Below are 7,918 nucleotides of genomic sequence, written 5' to 3' on the forward strand. Positions count from 1 at the left end.
CATCTCCAGAGCTTCTGCCTGAAAGCATTTTGGTATCAAATATCACTAATATTTAACTATACTCTGTAGACAGAGCGTGACATTTGAGCTCAGGGTAAATAAGGCATCTGTTCATTGCCAGAGGAATTCAAAGTTAGACCTGCTGGGAATAGGCAGATTTGGAGCCACGTGATGGTGGTTTTTATTGATGTGGAAGATGTTGTTTATCAGACACTCTGCAATCTTGGTCAAGCATTCTGGGTCAGGAATGCATAAAGCCTACCTTCCCTCTTCTTAAGCTGTTACAAGGAACTCTATGTGGTGATGTGCCCAAGGTCACAAGGCAAGTGGCAGAACCAAGGATAGAACTCAGAAGAGCAGCTCTCTGAGACACCAGGCTGCAATCTGGCAGGAAGCCATCCAGTACTCTAACACAGAGGAAGGAGGAGCAGCTGTGCTGTGGAGCACAGTTACACTTGGCTGCTCTGAGCCCTCAGCTCCCCTCTTTCTTCTGTGCTCTCTGGAGGCCCCATGAAGATCCCCAAGTGGAAACAACATGCTTCAAAGGGACTGAGGATGCACATGTGCCATCGTGCCACCTTACCGGTGCTTGTGCTGGTGATGCCATTCACTGTCCCCTCCACGTCAGTCTCATCCTCAGCATAGCTCAGGATCAGGTTGTGTTGCCGGCTTGTCAGTCTCCTGTGGAGCAAGTACAGTCAGTGTCAAGTGTTTCCTCTGGGCAGCTCTTTGAAGGATGAGGCCTAGGCTAATGTAGGAAATGTGGGACCCCCAACCCAGACAGAGCGTACAGCCTGACCTGAAGAACCGCATCCTCAAAGCTTCTGTAAAAAAAAATCTCCTAAAATACCCTAAGTGTTTCAAACAACTGCCACTATGGCTGTACTAAATAGTTTACTGGGGCGGGCCAAGGAGCTTTAGTAAGCGTGTGTGTGTGTGCGTGTGCGCGTGTGTGCGTGTGCGTGCGTGCGTGCGTGCGTGTGTGTGTGTGTGTGTGTAGGGAATTAAAAGGTGTGCTGGCAACCTAGTTCTCCCCAACAGAGTCAGCATGCCTGTTCTGGATGCCCACAGCATTCTGCTTGGATCTTTCTTCCAGAGGATGTGGGCATCCTGTGCCTTGATCTGGTTATACACCTGTTTATCCCACCAGAATGTGAGCACCCTGAGACCAATAATAATAAAAGCAACAGCAGCAATAGCTAAGCATTCCCTATGTATTATTTATTTAATTCTCCAACTCAAGGAGGTCAACCTTTTTCATTATGTCCACTTTGCAGATGGAAAACCTGGGCAGGACACACTGACTTAAAGAAGTAGCCTGCCCAAGCCCCAGCACTGTGGTGGTGCTAAACCACCACACTGTCACACCCAGCATAGGACCTGGCACGTAAAAGGCCCTCAAATGGCCCTTGCTTGATGGTGAAAGTGTGCAGGGATCCCGCAGGCCTTGCCGTGGCTAAGTGGGCGCTTACTTTGGAACTCTTATCTTGATGTGAATGTAGTGATCTCCGTAGCCATAACTGTTAATCCGAGGGATGCCTTTCCCACTCATCCGAATCTTCTGGTCTGCCTGGACCCCAGGGGGGATCTATAAGGAAAAGAAACCTGTGGTTTTCCTCGCTCCAGTTGCCCACTTGGGTTTCTAGACAGAGCCCACCACCAACAACATGAAAACTGGCTAAGCTGGGGTCCACCCTGAGCAGAGCCAGTAATAAGGATATAGGGGCAGGTGACTGGGGAGGTGAGCCAAGGGAGGGAGCACGGAGAGCCAGACCTCAAGAGGCAAAGCCAATACAGAAGTGTACTACCGAAGCTGCTCCCTGGCTCAGCAAAGGAGGGAATGGGACTTCAGAATCGCTGTCCCTGGTGATGACACCATCAAGGCCCAGAGTTTGTGACTCAAACTCAAGGAATGGCCAGACATTCCTCCTGTCTCCCCCAAATTTCATTTCCCCTGAATCCCTGACATGTTGGTTATTTACAGGTTCCAGCCACTTGTCAGCCATTTTCCATTTCAAGGTAAAAAAAAAAAAAAAGGAAGCAATGAAGTAGGAGGGTGGTGAAGACAATTTTGCCCCTTACCGTCACGCTGATTGTCTCGTACAGGCCTTGGGCTCTGGCTGTACCCCCAAGAAGAGCCTGAGCTATGGAAATAAAGAGGTCAGAGTGGATGTCTGCGCCGTCCCTCCGAAACACGGGGCTTTTCTCCACCTAGGGTCAAACACAGGAGATGGGCATTATACACAGAGGCCTTCTGGAAACAACATCAGCCTGTGTCAGCAGCCCGAGCCCAGGGCCTAACATGCGTTACACTGCCTCTATGCTTGGGGTGTAGCATGAGAAGGAGAACATACTCACCAAAGTGAAGCACTATACCAGGTTACACCTCAGATTCATTTCTATACTGCAATGCCAGAGTGCCTAGATTTCCTCAGGCTCAGATCAAGCCATTCAAGTATGAACAGAAATAAAGTAAAACTGGCTTATTGAACATTAAAAAAAATCTTACTTTACTAGAAAGTAAAGAGGAACAGAGACTAATAAATCTATAAAGGCAAAAATGGTTTTCCAAATGGTCATTTGGCACAAACTACCTTTAAGACAGTTGTCAACACTAGAATTATTTTGATTTTGTAAGTACTGTTTTTGGGTGTGTGTGTTAAATTTAAAATACTTTTACTGATTTCAGAGAGAAAGGGAGAGGGAGAGAAAGATAGAAACACCAATGATGAGAGAATCATTGATTAGCTGCCTCCTGTACCCCCCCTATTGGGGATCGAGCCTATAACCCGGGCATGTACCCTGACCAGGAATCGAACCATTACCTCCTGGTTCAGAGGTCATGAACTGAGCAACACTGGTCGGACTACCAAACTTGTCTTATCTATTGGCTTCCAGCTGGCTGTCTTTGTCTTTCTCAGTCTAGAATATTCACCCTTTAGATTAATTTTGTCTGTTTTAAATTATGAAATATTTCACATGTATATAAAGTACAAAGTAAATAACATAATACTACAAATAAGATGTTATGAATGCAGGTGAAGTCTCCTTGCTTCCTCCTCACCTCTCCAGAGTTAACTACATTGCTGAATTTAGTATTTATCATTCCTACAAGCATCTTTTAACTTTTACTACATACTTACATGTCCTTATTATATTACATCATCTCAAGTGGTTTAAAAAGTTATATAAATTATCTTCCTTACACCCTCTTGCAAGCTTTCTTTCCCTCCTCTTTGTAACTGAGAAGTCTTGTTACACATGTGGTTCAGTTTCTTCCTTCTGACTGCTCTTCAGTTGTCTGCAACCACAGAGCAGTTCACCCACTATTCTCTTCTCCAAGGACAGAGGGTTGTCGTGTCTTGCTACAATGAATGAGGCAGTCACACACACCTTGTGCCTCTGCCTGCTGCACCTGTGTGGGCGTTTCTCGTTATGTAGCTAGTGGAATTGCCAGTAGAAGCCATTATCTCCTATAAGGTTTCCCTTATCTCAGAAAACCAGGTTTGCCCTTGTATATAGTGGGTAAAACTGTACCTTTGAGACGTACTGTCCCTACCAACAATTTGATACATAAGTAAAAACACAAGATGTTTTCTGTATTTTTATGTTGGTTTTTTTTTTGTTTCCAACTTATAAATATCTTAAAGCAACTCTATTCTCTCCACACCTGGCACAAAAGATGGATGCTAACACATTTAATAACCCCGCCAAGGTGGCCACTGCTCTCCTTGGAAACTCAGATGGCAGGACGTATCCCATGAAGCTCCCACTTCTCCATGAGAAGCCTTGGCTGCACTTTCTCCATGACAGTAAGGCCCAACAGAGGCTGTGCAAGCAGAGCACCTACCCTGAACGTGATGAAAATTTCTCTTTTTCCTACAGGCATCCTCACAGTCTGGCCATCCTCAACTCCTGCGAGTGAGAACAAAAGTTCAAAAAAGAATGATTATTTGGAGATCTCCCATGGCATTTTCCACTCAAGATTCAAGCCACTGAAAGCCTTCCTCATTCCTGTTTCTCATTAATGAGAACACGTTATTCAATATGGCAACAAGTACTTTTCAACATTGCACCATACAGTAACTCATAACCGAACAAGGGCACCTTCTATTTATTAATTGAAGCCTGCTGAACACCTGCCTCTTACCAGGGCCATGTAGTACCTCAAGGAGTGTCCAGTCCAGTAGCAGAGATGAATATTAATCAAATAACAACTCTAAAAAAATGAGTTATCTCAAATAGAGCCATGTTCTCAGAAGGAAAGTGTCACAGCTCCAGGCTAATGTACATCTAAGGAACAGGAAGGGTCCCAGGTGGCTTCCCTGGGGAAGCCCAAAAGACCAGAGTTAACTGCTGAAAAGATGATGGGAAGCAAGTTTCAGACCCAGGGAACAGCAATATGCAAAGACTGTTCTAGGAGGCATTATGTCTTGTTCAAGGAGCTGGAGGAAAGTTGGGAAGACTGCAGGGCAGGCAACAAGGGAAAGGCTCATCAGAGGGGAGGCTGGAGAGGCCAGCACAGACCAAGAGAGGAAGCCTTTCCTTTGCCCCTGAGAGTCACTGCAGGATCTTCAACAAGGTGAGTGGCATGATCAGACTGTCCTGTGAAAAGAGCACCCTGGGAATAAGAGCCAATTGGGGAGAGCAGTCTCAGGCTGCCCCTGCCTCCAGGAAGGAAGGTGGTGCAGACTGGGCTAGCAATGGGGACCATGCTGGCCTTGTGGAGTAAAGACGGAGATGAAGGAGCTCCTTCACCATGCACGGGGAAGAGTGAACACGTCAGGGCCCTTCTCCCCAAGGTGACATGTAAGTATAGATTTTAAGGCTAACTACTGCAAAGAGAAAAATGTAAGGAGATTCTAATTCCTCCTCCAGCCCGGGGCTCTAGGGCCTTAACACTGGCTTTTACAACAGCCAAATCACAAGGAGACAATGTTTCAGCTCCAGTCCCGTGTGTGGAGGAGCCCAGAACTCACCTGCAGGCACAGGGATAACCACTTTCTTCTTCTGCTTGGCTTCTCCTGTTCCTCTGCATATAACACATGGAGTTGTGATGATGGTGCCTCGGCCACCACATCTCCGACACGTGGAGCGCATCACAAAAGGGCCCGTATTTATGGTTTCCTGATAAAAAGGAGTAGAGAAATGAAACCCTTAAGTCAGGGGTCCTTCAAACTTTTTAAACAGGGGGTCAGTTCACTGTCCCTCAGACCGTTGGAGGGCCGGACTATAGTTTAAAAAAAAACTATGAACAAATTCCTATGCACACTGCACATATCTTATTTTGAAGTAAAAAAACAAAACGGGAACAAATACAATATTTGTATTTGCATGTGGCCCGCGGGCCGTAGTTTGAGGACCCCTGCCTTAAGTACACAGGTAAACTCTGACAGCCAAGGCTTTTGGACCACAATATGTACAATATAAATGTTTCATTAAAGACTCTTGTTCTGCTCTGCCCAGGTAGCTCAGTCGGTTATAGTGTTGTGCCGATATGTTAAGGTTGCAGGTTCGATCCTGTCAGGGCACATAAAAGAAACAACCAATGAATGTATAAATAAGTGAAACACATCAATGTGGTTTATTTCCTCTCTAAAAAGAAACCCACAACTCATGTTCTGTGTGCATATGCACTAAAACATACTGCCTGAGAACACACGTGCAGGTGCACGGGCTCAAACTGTTAATCTGACCTCTGACCTAGAACCCACTGACCTCTGAATTCCAAATCACTAAGTTCCCAAAACACCTGGGAACTGAGCAAATACATTTATTTTATTTATTTACCAGAGGCGCGATGCAGGAATTCGTGCATGGGGGGAGAGGGGGGAAGAGGAGGAGAAGGGCCGACTGTGGGAGGTTGGCCCCCAGGCCCGAGGAGGGAGCCAGCCTTCCTGGGAAAGGGACTGCGTCTGCCACCACCCCGACCCCGCCACCATGGTGGGCAGCCCCCGGGGAAGGGAGAGAGGATGGAGTGAGACAAACCCTTGTGTGGAGGGCTGACTTTCAATAGATCGCAGCGAGGGAGCTGCTCTGCTATGTACGAAACCCCGACCCAGTAGCAGGTCTATCTCTACAAATGGTTTAGCACCAGGGGCTGATGGGGGCCGGCCGGGGAAGGGGCCGAGGGAGGTTGGCAGTGCACGTCATAGCAACTGGTCTTTCAGTCATAATGGTCACTTAGGCTTTTATATATATAAATTTACTTCTTTTGAGCAAATACATTTTAAAAAGAGTGCTCCCCCTCTAATTACAAAAGTGATAGCTGGGAAAACAGAAAAATAAAGAGTAGAATGACAACTGAATGCAATCCCCGGTCTGGTCACTGACCCTGCTATTTTGACCACTCCAAGGGAGGACCAGCACAGGCCTCTACTTCCTAATGGCCATATAGGAAGAACTGGGCTGATTTTACCAACCCCTCCCACCTACCCCAGGCTCCCGTCCTACTGTCCCCACCCCCTAGCATTGGTACCTGGGAGCAATGAGGCCAGTAGCTACTCTTATAGGCACTGGTGCTCCTCAGGCTCCTCCTCCTGGAATGTCTTTTCCCTGTTTCCCCTATATAATCCCCCAATCCTTCAGGAGTCTCCCCAGCATCCTCCCAGAGCTAGTGAAGCCTTAGGATGTATGGCCACTATCAGCTCTTCACTTGCATTTTAATTAACCTAACAGCTTTGAATTTTTTTTTTATATTACCAAATACATGTGTATCAAATACACTGTTGTGGCAAATCAAAGGACACAGAGATATATAAAGAAAAAAGTTATGCCCTAGCTGGTCTGGCTCAGTGAATAGAGCATCGGCCTGCGGACTGAAGGGTCCCAGGTTCAATTCCGGTCAAGGGCACATGCCCAGGTTGTGGGCTCAATCCCCAGTGTGGGGCGTGCAGAAGGCAGCTAATCAATGATTCTCTCTCATCACTGATGTTTCTATCTCTCTCTCTCACCCTCTCCTTCCTCTCTGAAATAAATAAAAGTTTAAAAAAATAAATAAATAAGAAAAAAGTTATGTCCTGGATGGTGTATTTAAGTGGTCAGAGCGTCAGCCCATGTACCAGAAGGTCACAGGTTTGATTTCCGATCAAAGGCACTTACCTGGGTTGCAGATTTGATCCCCAGCCCCAGCTGGGGGACGTGGGGGAGGCAACCAATCTCTCTCTCTCTTCCCCCCCTCCTTCTCTCCTTTCCACTCTCTAAAAATCAATGGAAAAAATATCCTCAGGTGAGGATTAACAAAAAAAGAAGTTATTAATCAATCTCCCCATTTTGACTCCCAAGGTTAACAAACCTATTAAGTTCATAGTTTGAAGTATTCTTTCCACAATTTACTCTCTATATAAAAAAGTCTTTTTAAAGGTAAAAATATTAGTTTATTGTACACATTGCTCCGCAACTTTCTTTCCTTTTTTTAAAAAAGGTTTTTATTGATTTTAGAGAGAGAGAAAGGGAGAGGGAGATAGAAACATTGATTAGAGAGAAATATTAATCAGCTGCCTCCTGAACAACAACTAGTGGGGATCGAGCCTGCAACCGGGGTGTGTATCCTGACTGGAAATCAACCAGCAAACTCTTGGTACATGGGACAACCAAGTGAGCAACACCAGCCAGCTGGTACCTTTATTTTTATTTATTTCAGAGAGGAAGGGAGGGAGAGAGAGATAGAAACATCAATGATAAGAGAGAATCATTGACTGGCTGCCTGCTGCACGCCCCCTACTGAGGGTCAAGCCCGCAACCTGAGCATGTGCCCTTGACCAGAATCGAACCTGGGACTCTTCAGTCCACAGGGGTCCTCAAACTACGGCCCGCGGGCCACATGCAAATGCAAATACTGTATTTGTTCCGTTTTGTTTTTTTTACTTCAAAATAAGATATGTGCAGTGTGCATAGGAATTTGTTCATAGTTTTTTTT

The 7,918-nt window shown here is 46.0% G+C and overlaps 1 pseudogene; it reads left to right on the plus strand.

Annotated features, from left to right (window-relative positions):
- The first annotated feature begins 3,921 nt into the window (after nucleotides 1-3,921).
- The window catches only part of LOC102254311, a 10,123-nt pseudogene continuing 6,126 nt past the window's right edge, over nucleotides 3,922-7,918 (plus strand).

This window comes from Myotis brandtii, unplaced genomic scaffold (assembly GCF_000412655.1).
Source record: "Myotis brandtii unplaced genomic scaffold, ASM41265v1 scaffold397, whole genome shotgun sequence".
NCBI lineage: Eukaryota > Metazoa > Chordata > Mammalia > Chiroptera > Vespertilionidae > Myotis > Myotis brandtii.